This window comes from Hylobates moloch, unplaced genomic scaffold, assembly GCF_009828535.3.
Source record: "Hylobates moloch isolate HMO894 unplaced genomic scaffold, HMol_V3 SCAFFOLD_18, whole genome shotgun sequence".
Classification (NCBI taxonomy): Eukaryota; Metazoa; Chordata; class Mammalia; order Primates; family Hylobatidae; genus Hylobates; species Hylobates moloch.
The window spans coordinates 72128176-72148318 of record NW_026652293.1 but is presented as its reverse complement, the minus strand read 5'-3'; the positions used below and the strand labels follow the sequence as shown (position 1 = coordinate 72148318).

The following is a 20143-nucleotide window of genomic DNA, read 5'->3' as shown; positions in this document are numbered from 1 at the left end:
AGTGGTCCCTGATGGTCATCACGTCTATTCTCATAAGAGGGAGATCTGACCCCGCCCCATAGAGGAGAAGGCAATATTGAATATGGAGGCAGTGACACAGTCAGGAGCCAAGGAGCACCACAACCACCAGAAGCGGGAAGAGGCAAGGAAAGGATTATCCCCTGGAGCCTCCAGGGAGAGCACAGCCCTGTTAAAAGCTTGATTTTGGCCTCTGCCCTCCAGATCTGTTAGAATAAATTTCTGCCATTCTAAGCCACCAAGTTTGTGGTCTTTTGTTACAGTAGCAATAGGAAATAAGTACATGGCATTTTTAAAAAATTTTATTATTATTATACTTTAAGTTTTAGTGTACATGTGCACAATGTGCAGGTTTGTTACATATGTATACATGTGCCAGTACATGGCATTTTATTATTTTTTCCCTCCAAACTTCAAATGTAATTTAGGATCAAGGAGAATCTTATTTGAATAGTGGTATACCCTTTAAAAATGTTTTCACATACTTTTTCCTAGCTATGTCTCCTTAATGACTCTAGGGTAAGAGAAAGGCAAAAATTCCAATGAAAAATACAATTTGTTACCTAAAAACTATAGTTAGTTGCAGTGGTTAAGATATATCGTTCTATTAATAACCATGAGACAGGAAAATAGTTTTAAACCCTTAGGTAATATTTTGAATGGAATAATTAGTTTCTCTGTACCAAGAAAAATAGAAATGTTTTTCTTTGTGATACTTAATGAAGAGATTACATTTAAATATATTGGGATAATTAAAATACAAAAGATAATCCTCACATAGGTAATTAGCTCCATTAAAGTATTCTTCCAGGCTCCCTCTAGATATAATTTTAAGTTGCGGGTTTTAAGTATGCTTACTTTTTCCATTCCAGTTCTCTTACCTTTTGGATATCCTATCTCTTATTTGCATCAGTTCTTCTATTTCCTTATTTGGAAAAATTAAACGCAGTTTTACAAAATGTAATATATGTTCTACTTTACATTAGGTTTATTATTTTCTCAATGCTTAGCTAAAAATCTTCATTACTCTGTAAAACTAAGTTTTGAATTCAATACAGTATGTTTTATGAACGACATAAACAGAAATTTGTTTCCTCTTATGTTTATTCAAAATTCTTCATTCTACCAAAACTTCTAAGTAACTAAAGATAGAAATATATGCATTGTCTCATTAAAGAATCTCGGAAATATCAAAATCTCGAGCTTCTAAAAATTATTTTTTGCTATTAAATTTTTACAGAAATCTGTTACAGGAAAGGCAGCATGCTTTTGAACCATTTCCTGTCCTTATTCCAGTGTTCATGAAAAAGAGGAACTCTTTAGATAAACCAGCTGCTGGATTTCCTAGAATAGTAAATTACTCCAAAACTCCTATTTCATGTGATCCTGCCACACTTTTTTTTCCCAGCAGGATTTCCTCATTTTTCACAACTATTTGTTTCTACTCTAAATTAGCTTCCTACAAATAACCTCTCGTCAGATGAGTACTTACCTCTGCAGAGTAACCATAAATAGGAGACCCCTTGGTTCATTATACCCACATCTCTTTAATTAAATTCGCAAAGCCCAACTTTTCCGTTGAAATTTTGTCTCCTTCTCTTGAAACAGATCACTGCTGTAGTATAAACACAAAAAAATCTAAATTCTGTGAACCCATTTGGAATTCTTCATGATTACTGAAAAATCTTTTAGATTTAAAAATAGCAACAATGAAAATATCATATATTTGGAGAACTGGTAGAAAGGTAACTCAAGCCTCTTTTACATTTTTTTTAAGCTTTAGCCATTCTTACTGTTCCCAAATATTGGTTATTTTAGGGACATTCTGATAAATCACTATTACGTTAGCTATCTGAGACGCTTTAAGCAATTTTATGCCCACTCTGAGCTGACCTCGTCTTCCTGACTTGGGGTAAACCATTTCTGTGATGATCTCCTTATTCTTAGAAACAAATAAATTTTGATTATATAAACTAAGAGAAAAAAATGTGCACCTGGATATATCTCTTAGTGGTCTCTTTCCTTGTTGCCCTACATCAACTTCAGAATAAAGAAAACATCGTTCTTCTTCAGAAGGCAGGGAAACCTCTGAAGCTCTAAACATTTCTAGAGGACAATATAAATCCCATCTGTGTGAATTATAATAACGATTATATTAATGGCATAAATAAAAGGTTTGCTGAAACTTTCAACAGCAGTGTACTGTTTCTTTGCCTATATACGTGATGAATTTCAGTTTATTCCATTTCACTACCTGTGACATTTTTCTTTACATGGTAAAAAACATAAGTACTTTTTAAAATGAATAACACTTTTTTTTTTTTTTTGAGACAGAGTTTCACTCTTTTGCCCAGGCTGGAGTGTAGTGGTGTGACCTCAGCTCACTGCCACCTCCACCTTCCAGTTTCAAGTGATTTTCCTGCCTCAGCCTCCCCAGTAGCTGGGATTACTGGTGTCTGCCACCACGCCCAGCTAATTTTTGTGTTTTTAGTAGAGATGGGGTTTCACTATGTTGACAAGGCTGGTCTCGAACTCCTGACCTCATGATCTACCTGCCTCGGCCTCCCAAAGTGCTGGGATTACAAGCGTGAGCCACCACGCCCGGCCCAACACTTTAAAATAATAATAATAATAATAATAATAATAATAATAATAATCTAAATAGAACACTACTATCCAGCAAATACATGAAAACTTTATCATTAAGTCTCAGGAAGTTTGAATGATAGAAATGATAGAGATTATCCTTTTATTTTTATGGTGAAGTGTTAACAGTTTGGGCTTTGGCATCCGCCGGCCATGAGTGTAGATTTCAGTTCTATAACTTATTAGCTCCATGATGCATAACTTTTCAGAAGCCAGCTCTTTATCTGAAAAAAGGGGGATAATATCTCTTATCCATTTTGTAAAGTTGTTATGAGGGATCACATGACTCAAAAATGTTCAAATACTGAAGTGTAAACACAGATAACTGGGCATTGTCTCTAACACACGCCTCCCTTCCCCTTCCCCTTTGTTTTAGAAGTTATCAGGTACACATGGCCTGCTGATACTACTGATACTTCTGATACTACTGATATTTCTGATACTACTAATCAGAAATGACTGTGGCTGCTGTCGAGAAAGATGTCCTAAATTTCAAAATGTTTTAGCCTCATTAGTAGATGCCAACATGACAATTAAAACAATGGTCAAACATTGTATCCTGAACTGTCAAAACAAAATTTATGTATGCAAGGTTGGGCAGCAGGTGCAGCAACCCTGGCCCTCCCGTACAACGGATGACAGGAAAGAAAATTGGCATCTTGGAAGGACGGAGATGGTAAATTATACGGCAAAAAACTAAAAACTTTTCTGCACCAAGAAATTCTGTTTACACCATTTATACTAGTAAATCTTCAAGGATATATTTGTTCATTTAGTAAATATTTAGTGTCTACTATGTGATAAGGACATTTCTAGGTTCTGAGAAGAAAGTGAACAAGAGTCCAGGTATTTTCTCTACTTTTCATAGAGTTTACATGCTAATGAGGAAATATACGATAAACAATTATTAATTATCAGTCTTTTGATTATCTGTTATAGATATTGATAGTATCTATTAATAGAAACTATTACTATTATCTATTCTTAATAGATAATATTCATTATGAAGAGAAGAAAATGTAAAGCTCTGTTTAAGAATGATGAGGGTGCTCATTTCATACTCAATAGGCAGGAAGCTGCTAAGAGGAGACGGAACTTCCAGTGAATCTTGAATAAAAAACAAGAGGCAACCATAATCTGAGAGAACAGCATCTCAGCCCACGAGGACCAGGAGAAGCCAGTCTAGTAGATTACATATGTAGTGAAAGAGAAAGATGCGAGGAGATGAAGGGGAAGTTCTGGGCAATGGCCATACGGGGCCCCGCAAGCCACAAATGAGAGTATAGATTTTATTAAGGTATTTTGAAAGCCCCTGTAGGATTTTAAGCAAAGGAGTGTTATGTTACGTTAATGTCATGTGACGTTAACTGGATTTCTTGTCCTGAACAATCACATCATGACTCTGCAGATAACTGATTAAGGACAGCACAAGAGTGGTCCGGCGGAAAACAGGTGAAAGGTTACTACCTACACTGGTCCAGGCAAGTTGAGATGAACCAGATGGTGCCTGGAGAGTCACAAGGAAGGAGGCAGATGTGGGATGTGTTCTGAGACTGATTCAATAAAACTGACTGAGGAACTGAATGTGGGGAATGAAGAAAGGAGGAAAATAACACCTATGCTTTTGCCTAGATCTGGGGAAGGAGTGAAGCCTGGGAAAGGGAGATGAGACAGACGGGGGAGAAACAAGTTTGGGGGAGGTGTGGGAAAACCTAGAGTTCTGTTTTGGACATGTTAATTTAGAGCTACTTGTTAGGCATTCAAGTAAAGATGTCATCCTTGTTGTTTGGAATCTGAATTTTAGGGGTCATGGATGGAGCTGACATATGGGGAAAATGGACCCAGACACAGTCAAAGATTTACATGCAAGGATACACACACACACACACACAAATATATATATATATATACACACACACATATATATTTAAAGTTGCAATACAGAATGAATGAAAAGAAACAATATGGGATAAATAAATTTTGATACATTCATACAATACAATGTTACGTATCCTTGGAAGTATATTTTAGAATAATACTTAGAGAAATGTAAAAATGGGAATGTATTGTTACACTATGAAGAGGTATGAGGAATGTGATCACACATTTGTGCAAATATATAAATTACCTAAGTCTAAAGTATAAAAATATTTGTAAGAATTACTTTGGAGTTTTCAGTGGTGAGATTATAGGTGTTTTGTATTGCTTTTGCATTTTTTGTATTTTTAAGATTAGAAAATATGGAAAAATTAATGACCATAAAAGAAATATCATTAAAAAACATCAGCATAGGAGTTGCAATAAAACAGCTGAAGACACTAAAGAAAGATGTAGCAAAAATACTTTAACAATATTTCACTTAATTTCCTAACATTATTGTAAAGTTACTGAGAATCTGAAAGTATTGATGTATTTTCTAATTAATTTGCCTAAATAGTGGTATTTAAAAATACTTATCAAACACAAATTTCTCAATACATTTTCCTGTATTTTACACATATATATTTTTTGCCCCAGAGAATTTTGCACACAAAATGCCATACTTCATCATTTGTAAATTTTATTATGAATAAGTGGTATGTAGTTAACCCATCTATCACTCTGAATTTTATTTGAAAAATTGCAATGTGACATCCACTGCGGTCAATCCCAAAATTAATGGACAATAGCCATACAATGTATTCTTTCACCTTAAAGGTTCATTTTGATAACACCTTGGAAAGGATCAATTGTGCAAGAATTGGGTCTTACGATAACAAGAAGGGTAAGATCCTGGACAGGGCATTAATTCCATAACTCCAGTGGTATAGTGTTATGTAGATGTGGAGTTATACAATTAATGCACTATGTATCCTTAACAAGTTGTAGGTTCTCATTATCATCTAATAAAATGTAACAATTTAATCAATTCAGGTACAAGAAATATTGGCCAGCTTCTTGCAACTAACAATAATGTCTTAGTTTTGAGGTTAAAGCAATCATCAGGCTCTCTCTTGAAATTTGTCCTAACTTTCCCTGAAATCTTATGAGGCATATTTGATATTTTAAAAATTAGCCCCTCCGAATTTGGGTTTAAAGTTTGATGTAGTGGTTGAACTGTCAGTTGTTGGCATTCAATTAAATATTGTTGACTGAAATGAAGCAATTAGGGAAAATGTGTTTTATATGGCCAAGGTTAAGCTGAAATGCGAGATTCAATTTTAAACACAAGGATTTCGGTAAGTATTCAAGGGCATATCAGAACACACTTTTAGGAATTACACTGTAGAGATACTCAAATAAACTGATACTCAAATAGACAAATAAACTGATGATACTCAAATAGACAAATAAACTGATGAACCCAAGAAATATCCTGACTCAGGCTCACAGCATCAACCACTTACCAATAGCTCCTATAGACTGTGAATAATAGAGACAAAGCAGGCTTGCTTTGCTAGTATGACCTTTTCACAGTTTATAAGACTCATAGACTTACAGAAAGGAAGTGAAAGGGAAAGTGATAAGAGATGGCTGTTGTGCAAAACATTTGTGTTATACTTATTACAAGTCTAGCCAAACTTATGTCAGTGGTTAAGGAAGTGCATATTGGTGGAAAAGGATTGGCAGATATCCTAGATGTTTCTGGGCACAAAAATTCACTTAGTCCATATTTATGGAGTATCCTCCAGGTGCCCTTCCTGTGAAAGCTTCTAACTAGGGTAACAAAGGAAAATCAGCAATACATATGCAAGAGGAGCTCAGAGACCAGTTAGGGACAGGAGAATAAACATAAAGTGGATGATTTCAGTTTTATTTGCTAAATACTTAGTCAATAAAGCAAGAAGTTGACTCGGGTGACTCATAATTCTTACATAAGGCAAAAACTTTTGACCTGTATATTAAAGGATGAGTAGACAGTTTCCAGGTAGAGAGGGAAAGGCATTCTAGGAAAAGAGAACATGGGCCAGCCCAGTAACACAAAAGAGCTTAGAACGTTTGACTGTGGAGGATGCTGCCCAAGTGCTGGCTGTCAGTTGTTGGCATTCAATTAAATATTCTTGACTGAAATGAAGCAATTAGGGAAAATGTGTTTTATATGGTCAAGGTTAAGCTGAAATGCGAGATTCAATTTTAAACACAAGGTGTACGTTAGGTGCATACAAGAGTGTCACTGGACATGAGTTTGGAGAATTTCTTGAAATAAGACATTGGAAGGCTTTTTATTCCCGTTCAGAATGTGTCTGGATTTTTTTGCAATCTATCCATCTGACAAAAGTCTAATATCCAGAAACTACAAGGAACTTAAGCAAACTTACAAAAAACAATCCCATTAAAAAGTAGACAAAGGACATGAACAGACACTTCTCAAAAGAAGACACACATGCAGCCAACAACCATATGAAAAAAACTCAACATCAATGATCATTAGAGAAATGCAAATCAAAACGACAATGAGATACCATTCTATGCCAGTCAGAATGACAATTATTAAAAAGTCAAGAAACAAGAGATGCTTGTGAGGTTGCAGAGAAATAGGAATGCTTTTACACTGTTGGTGGGAACGAAAAGTAGTTAAACCATGGTGGAAGACATCTGGTGATTCCTCAAAGATTAAGAAGCAGCAATACCATTTGACTCAGCAATCCCATCAGTGGGTAAATAACCCAAAGCAATATAAATCATTCTATTATAAAGATACATGCACATGTAGGTTCTTTGCAGCACTATTCACAATAGCAAAGACATGGAATCAACCCAAATACGCATCAATGACAGACTGCATAAAGAAAATGTGGTACATATACACCATGGAATACTATGCAGCCCTAACAAGGAACAAACCATGTCCTTTGCAGGGACATGGTGAAGCTGGAAGCCATTATCCTCAGCAAACTAATTCAGGAACAGAAAACCAAACACCACGTGTTCTCACTTATAAGTGGGAGCTGAACAATGAGAACACGTGGACACAGGGAGGGGAACAACACACATTGGGTCCTGTTGGGGGAGGGTGCAGCAGTGGGGGAGAACAATAGAGAAAATTGCTAATGCATGCCAGGCTTAATACCTAGGTGATTGGTTGACAGGTGCAGCAAAGCACCATGCCACACATTTACCTATGTAACACAAACCTGCACATCCTGCACATGCACCCTGAAACTTTTAAAATAAAATAAGTGTCTGGATTTTAATCTTGAGGCAAAGGCAGAGACATTTACACAGAGAATACAATACTCAGAGGTGTGTTAGAGTAGTCTCCCATGTCAAGGGGAATGATTACCAGAAGGAAGTAACGATGGTCAGAGAGAACATTAAAATATTTATTGCCATAGTTGAAGTAGAAAACCTCAGAGCCAAATAGTAGTCATGGCAAGGCAAAGAAGATAGTTTTAAAGGAGGTTTGAACCACACTGACAGAGAACTCAGATGTAAAGATTAGTTTTACTCAGCAGCCAGCTGAGCACAGAAGGAGAGGTGTCAGGAGCAATGCAATCGCGTTGCCTTGATCAAATTCACAGGCAAACAGAATCAGAGCAAAAGAAGATAGCTCTCTGGCCTTCTTAAGTAGGCTTTTACACTTCTCAGCAGAGCCCTGGAGGGTCTCTTAGTCCCAAGCATGAATGAAAGAAAGATTAAAGTCCAAGATCCAGTTACTATTTAAAATTTTTTAAAAATTTTTATTTATTTATTCTAAGCTTGTAACTAATGTCCCCAAAAATAAATACATAGAAGCATCATTCAATTCAACTCAACTCCATTCAACTAACATGCATTTGCTTTCTTCTATGTATGCTGCTTTGTGTGACTCTCCTAGGGAGAGTTAATAATAAAGCTGAAATGAACTAACAATTGGAACTCTTTATAAATAGTGGTTTCTTCTTGTCATACATTTTTACCATTTCTGTCTTGCAACTTATTTTATGTGCCTCCTCTATGTGGAAGCTGTGGATGTATTCCTAACTTGAGAAGGCCCCTGTCATTACCATAATCTGTTTAAAGGATTTTAACAGGCTTAGTATTAGGAGTATCAGAATTGAACTGGAGCTTTAATTACTTTATTTTTAGTGTGCTATGTTTTGCAGGTTGTTAGTACTTCGGGTAGAAACCCAACAATTCTTGTCAACAATTTTCACTTTGGCAAACATCTTTTTATATTTGCTTTCCATGTGAAGTAGTGGAAAAAGGGCACATTAACCTTGAGACACTGTCTGTGTTTGTCTACCTCAACGCTGTGTTGTCCCGTTGTCAAAAAAACCATGAGACAGTATCATTTGACTACATTATTTTTTGAATCTATATTTTTTTTAAAAAAGCTAAAATGAGACATAAATTGTCAGGAATGACTCCAAACATGTTTTGTGCCTCATTTGTGTATTAAGCATTGATTTTTTTTTACATCAATGGCATGAAAATTGAATAATCTTGATTTGGGAAAGCCACCCAAATCATGTATTCAGAGAACCTAACAGTGAAAAGTTTTCAAACATGAATCTGTGCTTCATGGAAAGAAAAGGAAATATTTTTTAAGGTACATGCATAGTTAACGTTTCCCATTTCCTCCAGCAAGAATTGACCACTTTGTCTATCACTGCAATGTAGTAAACAGAATTTGATACCTAATTACTGGCTGAGCTTAATAAAGAGATCACTATATTGCCTCCAAAGATCACCAAAAATGATTGATTTACTTTCTAGTTAGAAAACTGTCTCAGCACAGTGCATGACTGACAGTTTTTCCAATTTTTGAATTGTTCCTTTTGATGCGGGACAGGTGAACTCCAAATTGGGGCTTAGCACACGAGAGTTTTTGGCTTCACCCAGGAAAGAATTCGAGGGCAAGCTAGTGGTAGGGTAGAGGAAGACAGCTTTATTGAAGAGGCAGCATTACAGCTTTGCGACTGCTCCTGCAGAGTAGGGCTACCCCATAGGCATAGAGTAGCAGTTCAGGGCAGTTCTTCAATCATATTTATATCTACTTTTAATTGCATGCAGATTAAGGGGTGGTTTATGCAGAAATTCCTAGGAAATGGGTAGTAACTTCTGGGTTGCCAGTCATTGCCATGGAAAGGGGCAGTAACCGATGCCGTGGCAACGGTAAACTGACACAGCACACTGGTAGGCGTGCCTTATGGAAAGCTGCTTCTGCCCCATTCCTGTTTTAGCAGGTCCTCATTGTTCTGGTGTCTGAGCCCTGCCTCCGAAGCAGAGTCCCACCTTCTACCCCATTTTGTCACAAGGTCTCAAGGGCACATCCCATATTATTTCTAACACAGTAATGTTTATGAATCAATGACTCTAGTTCCACAGCCAAACTTCTGTGTGATTAAATAATAAAAGCTCAACACTTCCATGTCACTCCATGTTTCAGCACAGAGAAGACTTAAACTTTAAATCAAAGAACCAAAAAACTAGGAGTTGCTTTTCTTCCTTTGGTGAAAGGGTAACAACTTTTTCCCCTTTTAGGTCTCAGAGTGCTCACATTTTCTGGCCCCATCATCCCTCATAACCACTCTTCAGTGCAATCTGATGATGTACAAAATAGTCTTGAGGATTTTTCCTTTAGATTCTACAACACCTACAAATATTTTAGAATGAGTTAAAAAATGATTAGAAATACATGAACCAGGGCTGGGAGTGATGGCTCACGCCTGTAATCCTGGCACTTTGGGAGGCCAAGGCGGGAGGATCACCAGGTCAGGAGTTCGAGACCAGCCTGGCCAATATGGTGAAACCCCGTCTCTAATAAAAATACAGAAATTAGATGGGCGTGGTGGCAAACCCACAGCCAATATCATACTGAATGGGCAAACACTGGAAGCATTCCCTTTGAAAACTGGGACAAGACAGGCATGCCCTCTCTCACCACTCCTATTCAACATAGTGCTGGAAGTTCTGGCCAGGGCAATCAGGCAGAAGAAGGAAATAAAGGGTATTCAATTAGGAAAAGAGGAAGTCAAATTGTCCCTGTTTGCAGATGACATGATTGTATATCTAGAAAATCCCATTGTCTCAGCCCAAAATCTCAACTTCAGCAAAGTCTCAGGATACAAAATCAATGTACAAAAATCACAAGCATTCTTGTACACCAATCACAGTCAAACAGAGAGCCAAATCATGAGTGAACTCCCATTCACAATTGCTTCAAAGAGAATAAAATACCTAGGAATCCAACTTACAAGGGACGTGAAGGACCTCTTCAAGGAGAACTACAAACCACTGCTCTATGAAATAAAAGAGGATACAAACAAATGGAAGAACATTCCATGCTCATGGGTTGGAAAAATCAATATTGTGCAAATGGCCATACTGCCCAAGGTAATTTATAGATTCAATGCCATCCCCATCAAGCTACCAATGACTTTCTTCACAGAATTGGAAAAAACTACTTTAAAGTTCATATGGAACCAAAAAAGAGCCCGCATCGCCAAGTCAATCCTAAGCCAAAAGAACAAAGCTGGAGGCATCATGCTACCTGACTTCAAACTATACTACAAGGCTACAGTAACCAAAACAGCATGGTACTGGTACCACAACAGAGACATAGATCAATGGAACAGAATAGAGCCCTCAGAAATAATGCCACATATCTACAACTATCTGATCTTTGACAAACCTGACAAAAACAAGCAATGGGGAAAGGATTCCCTATTTAATAAACGGTGCTGGGAAAACTAGATAGGCATACATAGAAAGCTGAAACTGGATCTCTTCCTTACACCTAATACAAAAATTAATTCAAGATGGATTAAAGACTTAAATGTTAGACCCAAAACCATAAAAACCCTAGAAGAAAACCTAGGCATTACCATTCAGGATATAGGCATGGGCAAGGATTTCATGTCTAAAACACCAAAAGCAATGGCAACAAAAGCCAAAATTGACAAATGGGATCTAATTAAATTAAAGAGCTTCTGCACAGCAAAAGAAACCACCATCAGAGTGAACAGGCAACCTACAAAATGGGAGAAAATTTTCACAACCTACTCATCTGACAAAGGGCTAATATCCAGAATCTACAATGAACTCAAACAAATTTACAAGAAAAAAACAAACAACCTCATCAAAAAGTGGGCAAAGGACATGAACAGACACTTCTCAAAAGAAGACATTTATGCAGCCAAAAAACACATGAAAAAAATGTTAATCATCACTGGCCATCAGAGAAATGCAAATCAAAACCACAATGAGATACCATCTCACTCCAGTTAGAATGGCCATCATTAAAAAGTCATGAAACAACAGGTGCTGGAGAGGATGTGGAGAAATAGGAACACTTTTACACTGTTGGTGGGACTGTAAACTAGTTCAACCATTATGGAAGTCAGTGTGGCGATTCCTCAGGGATCTAGAACTAGAAATACCATTTGACCCAGCCATCCCATTACTGGGTATATACCCAAAGAACTATAAATCATACTGCTATAAAGACACATGCACATGTATGTTTATTGCGGCACTATTCACAATAGCAAAGACTTGGAACCAACCCAAATGTCCAACAACGATAGACTGGATTAAGTAAATGTGGCACATATACACCATGGAATACTATGCAGCCATAAAAAATGATGAGTTCATGTCCTTTGTAGGGACATGGATGAAACTGGAAATCATCATTCTCAGTAAACTATTGCAAGGACAAAAAACCAAACACCGCATGTTCTCACTCATAGGTGGGAATTGAACAATGACAACACATGGACACAGGAAGGGGAACATCACACTCCGGGGACTGTTGTGGGGTGGGGGGAGGGGAGAGGGATAGCATTAGGAGATATACCTAATGCTAAATGATGAGTTAATGGGTGCAGCACACCAACTTGGCACACGTATACCTATGTAACGAACCTGCACATTGTGCACATGTACCCTAAAACTTAAAGCATAATAATAATAAAATAAAAAAAAAGAAAACCAATGTCCCATAAAATGAAAAAAAAAAAAAAACACTGTTTTAGTGGACTTAATGATCTTTCATGTTACAATTGTATGATAGAATTTCAGTTAAAATCATACAATTCAAGAAGAAACATTTAAATTAAACAATTTTAAGTCCTCCTCTGAGTGACGTATAGCTACTCATTTATTGACAGAGGCCTTTTTTTTTTTTGGTTCAGTTATTTTTCACTCTATTTTTAAACAGATAGCTTAAATCTACAAGAATAATAACACAAGCCGGTTGCGGTGGCTCACGCCTGTAATCCCAGCACTTTGGGAGGCTGAGGCAGGTGGATCACCTGAGGTCGGGAGTTCGAGACCAGCCTGACCAACATGGAGAAACACTGTCTCTACTAAAAATACAAAATTAGCCAGGCATGGTGGCGCATGGCTGTGATCCCAGCTACTTGGGAGGCTGAGGCAGGAGAATCACTTGAACCCGGGAGGCAGAAGCTGCAGTGAGCCAAGATCACACCATTGCACTCCAGCCTGGGCAACAAGAGTGAAACCGAAACTCCCTCTCTCAATAAAAAAAAAAAAAAAAAAAAGAATGATAACACTTATATACATTTTCCACCTTTCCTAAATGATTAATGGTAGGGACTTCCTTGGTCATATGAAGTATATATATAAATAATATAGCATGTATTTGCTTTATATTTCTCTAAATATGGTTTAATATGTATACTTTAAAAACAGTGATGAATTCAAGCATGGAATGTTGAACAAAAGCAATCCAAAGAAATAAAATAGTTATTATAATAAAAGAAAACCTTAAGAACTATTTAAAAAATATTTTTCTTACTAACTCATATCAGCACAGTCATTCCACCTTCAGTTAACATGAGGTCAGAAAATTTCTCATCATTGTTGAAATGCTGTTCTAAAAATCAAATTTTCTAGCCCACCTAGGGACACAATCAATCAATCAATAGAGCTTAATGATAAATTAAGAAGGTAGTTAGTAGAGTCAGATATACATTTTCAAAACTCCTGTTATCTTTTGCTAAAAATACTTAAAATGATATAACCATCATGGTAAGTTAAAATTTGCCACTTTTCATTTTTTTCTGGTCATACTTTTTACAGATTTATATTAATAACAATTTTAAGGTAACATTCATATTGAAAGACATTTCATAGAAATCTTTGTAACATGCCAAATGCAATTATTTCTTGTGTAATCTAAGGATAAAATGTATCATTAATCATTTGAATCATTAATTTTATCAGTAACTATTGGTTGAGTTCTGGACCCAGGAAAAACAAGAATGAACAAGACAGGAACTGCCCTCAACAAGCTAACACCATAGTGAAGTAGTTGGTATATCAACAAAGCATTGCAAAAGAAGTGAGCATGATTTATAATATAGGCATGCACACAGTACAGAAGAGCAGAAAACAAAACTGTGAATTTTAAGGGAAAGATCAAGGAAGTTTTCATAGATGACAGTGCCTGTAAACTGAGTTTGGAAGGAAGAACATGAGTTTGATTAACGGACAGTACATCTAAGCACAAGGAGGCTCCTGGGATCATGGCTCGCAGGTAAGGCTTATTGCTGCTAGGTGGGGCTTGGTCAGCAAGGAGGCAGAGGAGATTGGCAGCCAACATGTGAGAGAGGGTCACATAAACCTCTCTGGGAAATTCATAGCTCATTGATTCCACTTCCAGTCACCACTGAGCAAGCTCTCTTCTTAAAGGACTCACCTTCTGCTTGGCCCACAATACAGCCTGCTCGAATACACCTCTGTTCCTAGGCTTATACTCTTCCCTTTACCATGATTATGTTATGTGCAGTTAGGGGCTATTCTCAGAATCCCACTGTAGTAAAGATTTCATCTATTGCGTGCCTCCAAATTACATTAGACTTCAGGTCTGAACATCCCATGTCTGCTCCATAGTCTGGCCCTGTGGTATTGAATGAAACAAGTCATTCTGCTTTAGTTTGTAGAGATTCTCATTTAAGTAGTGTCAGATAGATATTGGACTTAATCAGTCTCCTTTAGAAGGAGATTCCATTTTTTTTTTTTTTTTTGTGATGGAGTCTCTCTCTGTAGCCTAGGCTGGAGTGCAGTGGTGCGATCTCAACTCACTGCAACCTCCACCCCCCAGGCTCCAGTGCTTCTCATGCTTCAGCCTCCTGGGCAGCTGGGATTATAGGTGTATGCCACCACACCTGGCTATTTTTCATTTTTTTGTATTTTTAGTAGAGATGGGTTTTCACCATGTTGGCCAGGCAAGTCTCAAAACTTCTGACCTCAAGTGATCTGCCCATCTCAACCTCCTTAAGTGCTGGGATTATTGGCCACTGCACCCAGCCAGAAGGAGACTTCTAAAGACATACATAATTTAAGTTGTGATGTTAAGGTAAACATCACAAATATATATAATGACCATAAAACCACAAAGATAAGTAGAAATCCACAAAAATCTGTCTGTTTAGTAGGTGATACAGTTTGGCTATGTCCCCACCCAACTCTAATCTTGAATTCCCACATGTTGTGGGAGGGCCCTGGTGGGAGGTAATTGAATCATTGGGGCAGGTCTTTCCCATGCTGTTCTCAAGGTAGTGAATAAGTCTCAAGAGATCTAATGGCTCTATAAGGGGGAGTTCCCCTGCACAAGCTCTCTCTGTGCCTGCTGCCATCCATGTAAGATGTGACTTGCTCCTCCTTGCTTTCCACTATGATTGTGAGGCCTCCCCAGCCACAAAGAACTGTAAGTTCATTAAACCTCTTTATTTTGTAAATTGCCCTGTCTCAGGTATGTCTTTATCAGCAGCATGAAAATGGACTAATAATACAGTAGGGCTGGCATTCCAACCGCATAACCTTGCTTTTTTCCTTTTATTACATTCTAAATCCTAATACGAGACTTCATAACGTGCATGTTGGCCGCATTGAAGGGCTAGAAGTATGGCATGCTGCAGGCCCTGGGAGGGCAGGACAGCATCACATCAGTGCCATGGGCATCTCTCACCCAGGCCCTCACAGAGGGACAGCAACACAGCAACCAGGCCTGTACCCATGTCCATAGTATGTAGATTCTTACCAAGAAATGCATCCTCAAAGCCTTTATGCCCAAAAGCTTCCCCCATAACCACTACTGTCCTCATCAGGGGAAAAATCTATAAAGGCTGAAGAAGCTATTGCAAAAATAAAGAATAATAATAATTGGGTGTGTGCAAAGCAGTCAAAGATAACATTTTAATCTGAATTATAAGCAAGTCAGATAAGTCAGATTAAATTTATATGTGAAAGGCTTTCTGGGTACAGAGATTGACAGAGTTGGACAAACCAAACACTGTCATTGTTTTAGATGGTTTATAAGGAGGAAGTGAGGGAACAAGACTTGGCTTTCTGGTCTGAGTGATACATGTCAGCCCAGCAACTGGCTCAACTAGAGAGATGGACACAAAACATGGGCTCGTGCTCTTGACTCTAAATATTGCCCCAAGTTATCAGTACTTTCCACCTTGGGAACAAATTATGACTCATTTGGAAAATGTCACCCACTAAAACCACTGAATTTTGTCCAGTGTAAGCTCAAAGGACAATATCTTAAGTTGATTCATAATAAATACAAGTGTACGTCTGATGTAGAACTCATGATTATGAAAGTGAAAGTTCAAGCCCTTACTCCCCATCACTTTGTGAAACATTTTCTACATTTCTACCTCCTTTCTTTTTTGCTCTCTTTCTCTCCTGCAAAAAAAAGTCATTTTAAACATGGTGACAGTCCAAAATTCAAAATAAATTAAACATTCATTTGATATTCCTTGATCGGCCTAATAAACCACTTTTTTTGTCATTTCAGTATTCCATACTCAAGCTATGTTTGCATTTTGTTGTTTGATATAAGTATTTGTTAATCATTTTTGAAATTCTGAATCTAACAAAATAAATCTAATAATCGAGCACATTTATAAAAGTCCTTTAAATATAACACGTGGCAAGGACATTTTCAAATTCAGAAGTTCTCTGATTTACATTATTTTAAAATCATACTATATAATGATTTGTGACTATATCTTTACAATGCCTGACAAAGGGGATAGCTACCATTCCTTGTGTGGATGCTGTGTTAAGCCATCTGAACAAAGGCAGTATGGAGTGTATCATAATCATTTCCATTTTATTTCTCAGAAACTGAGGTTTTTGAAAACTTCACAATTAATAAATGACTTTGAACCCAGGGCTTTCTGATTCTAAAATCTGCGCTCATCAGGATAATCCCACACTCCCCAGGGAACTGACTGATAACTTAGTAAGTGTCACACTGCTCCCAAACACTTGTCCATATTAACTCATGTAATCCATACAACAAGCCTATGCAATCAGATAGATCTCTTTTTATTAGTCTCATTCATTTTCATTTTTTTTGTATTTTTAGTAGAGATGGGTTTTCACCATGTTGGCCAGGCAGGTCTCAAACTTCTGACCTCAAGTGATCTGCCCATCTCAACCTCCTAAAGTGCTGGGATTATAGGCCACTGCACCCAGCCAGAAGGAGACTTCTAAAGACATACATAATTTAATTTGTGATGTTAAGGTAAACATCACAAATATATATAATGACCATAAAACCACAAAGATAAGTAGAAATCCACAAAAATCTGTCTGCAAACTAAAGCACAGAGAAATTAAATGACTTGTCCAACTTTGCAAAGCTAGAAAATGGTGGAACTGGGTTGCAACCTCAGGCAGTCTGACTATAGATCCTGCATACTTCAGCACTATGCTACAATATTAGCCAGTGAATATGTCACCTGTTATTAAGATTTTTGTTCCATTTATATGCAAACAGTTTATTCATGTAACAGACCACTGCCCTTCTAGTGAAAATCATATCTAATTTCTGGAATTAGAATTTGCAAACCAGTTTCATTGCATAAGCCTGGTTATATAACTTGTTTAAATTTAGTGGAAAAGTCTTTCTCAATATTACTGAATGTATTTGTTAAGTTTACATTTTCAGTTGTTCATTTTAAACAGGCTAGCTGTATTCTCCTAGCTAAAGAGAATGGTCATAGAAGACGTTAAAAAGATTTCAGTTAACAAATGTATTAAATACTATATTTAAATAATATTTACAATCTCACCAAATTCCTACATTGTTTCCTTAGTATCTTGAAACTAAAGTACACATAAGAAGTATCTAATGTATCTTTCTCCTTCATGTGTAAAAACCTAATAGATAAAATCTAATAAGAGTAAACACGATGGAGAGAAGCAGCAGCAGAAATTCCTTACGGTTGGTGGGGATTGGTGTGTGCATGGGTGTGTGAGAAACATGTATTTCCTCATATATCATTTAAACATAATTTTCTCAAATATACAAAATTAATTTGGGTCATAAATTAAAATTAATTAGGATTTTATCATTTATCCCTTAGGCGAGTAACATATAAAATAGTAGACTGCATTAATTAATTTGAAGAGACAATTATGGTCACAACTTTTTCCAGCTCCCTACTTGTGATGTTAGTTGACCACAGACAACACCATTTATTTTTTCAGAGTTTGAGAGTTAGCTAATAATTTCACATCCGCTACGTCTGTTGACCTTCAAAGGAAATCTTATGAACTAGGTAAAGCAGAAACGATTCCTTTCATTTTTCAAATGAAGAAACTGAGGCCTAGAGATTAGAGGCCTAGTATGAGGATAAATGCTGGAGCTGAAATAAAATTAACATCTTCTGACTGAGTTTAACTTTCTTTTCATAACGCCATAAATATCATACACCAACTGTTAATATGGTGCATCTGTAAGTGGAAGCACATCAAATACCCTGTATAATAAAATTAAACTGTTTCAAAGTATAAACTCGGTAAAAAGTTTAAGCTTACATTGGCACCAGATCTATATGATATTAACCAGAAGACATCGAAACTGTCCAGTGATGTTTTTTAATTCAGTTAAAAAAGAGGAAAGATTCTATGCTTCTAAATTCTGCCTATATAGGTATACATAATTACCACATTTATATACTTACACCTAATAGATACAGCTCAGCATGCCTCTTCATTTTACAATTGGTTGACACAGAAATAGACTAGATCTAGCCATATTTCATACCAGTGACACAAATACATGTGTTTTACACATTTTTCATTATAAAAGTAGGTACTCTGTTGAAAATCTCAACATATAACTGTGTACATGATATTAATTAAAAAAATACCTACTAGTGAAGAGACTTGGTTCTGTACCTCATGATGGGGATGGATACAGTTCATTCAATCCACAGTCCACTGAGTGACTCATAACCAAAATATGTGCCATTACTGTTCATATCTAAACAGACACAAAAAGATGACAAAATCGGTCAATAAGTATGATCTCATATTATTTGCATAAGATTATCTTTCTAATCTGTAGCATAATAATAATAATAATAATAATAATAATAATAATAATAATAAAAGATGTTTGACAAGCAACCCAACAGAAAGACCTTAACCTACATACCTCTGTTGTTGTTGTTTTTATTTCATTAGCTTTAAGAATATAAATGGTTTTTGGTTACACGGGTGAATTTTATAGTGGTGAAGTCTAGGATTTTAGCACACCTATCACCTAAGTAGTGTACATTGTACCCAATATGTAGTTTTTATCCCTCACCCTCCTCCCACACTCTGAATCTCTAATGTCCATTACTATCACTCAGATGCCTTTGTGTACCCATAGCCTAGCTCCTACTTATAAGTGAGAACATGTAATACCTCTGTTTTGCACACAATGTGAAGTATAGCCATACGAACATACTACACAGTCAGTAAATATGTCTGATTCAGAAGTAAATTTACTAGTAACTCAATGTAACATTACTAGAATGCCACATGCTTATCAATAAGAAAACCAAACTTATCCAGTGATGTGAATTTTTTATGGCCTATGTGTTGAGCATTACCCTATGTATGCATATGAATTTTCATTTATTCTTCACCACAAATCTGCAATGTAGTCATCTTGCTTTACAGATTTAAAGACTCAGGGGAGTAAGGCAACCGGCCCAAGACTCTGCCCTCTATAGAACGTGCTGCTTTACCATATCACATGGCCCATGCAAAGCACACACTTCTTCCAATGATTAGTTGTGCTCTACATGTCCTACAATGTGACCCACAGATATTGAGTTGATATATAAAGATACATCTCATTGGTTCTCTGTCTCCCATATAGTTCTCTAAAATGCAAGCATGGTATTCTACTCGTCTTTGTATGTCAAGATAGATACAAAGTGAGATCTCACTTTGAAATATAGTGCCTGGCACATACAAATACGTGCTGAGTAAATGAATGAATGAACAGCAACAACAAAAGTAGGCATTGGCATCTATTTTTTGCCTTAATTCACACTTTTGTTTTGTCAATCCTTTAATTTACTTGCCAAAGTTATCTTTCTGTTTGCAATACAATCTCAAGAAGAAAAAGAATAATCTGAAATACCATTTGAATGAAGTTCAAATATATTCATTCCAAAAATTACACACTAGTTAGCAGTCAGTTTAACTTAATTCATTCAGAGATCAAATTCTATTTCTCAAAAATAGA

The 20143-nt window shown here is 36.6% G+C and overlaps 1 protein-coding gene across 2 annotated transcripts in view; it reads right to left on the bottom strand.

The window, feature by feature from the left end:
• Positions 1–20143, bottom strand: part of CHRM3 (cholinergic receptor muscarinic 3) — a 532687-nt gene that overhangs the window by 352268 nt on the left and 160276 nt on the right. Inside the window, exon 3 of one of the 2 annotated variants that reach the window (XM_032137624.2) lies at positions 18775–18883. The exons of the other annotated variant lie outside the window; for it this stretch is intronic. The gene's annotated coding sequence lies outside the window, so the exon portion shown is untranslated. The remainder of the gene's footprint in view (positions 1–18774; positions 18884–20143) is intronic. 2 annotated transcript variants of the gene reach the window in all.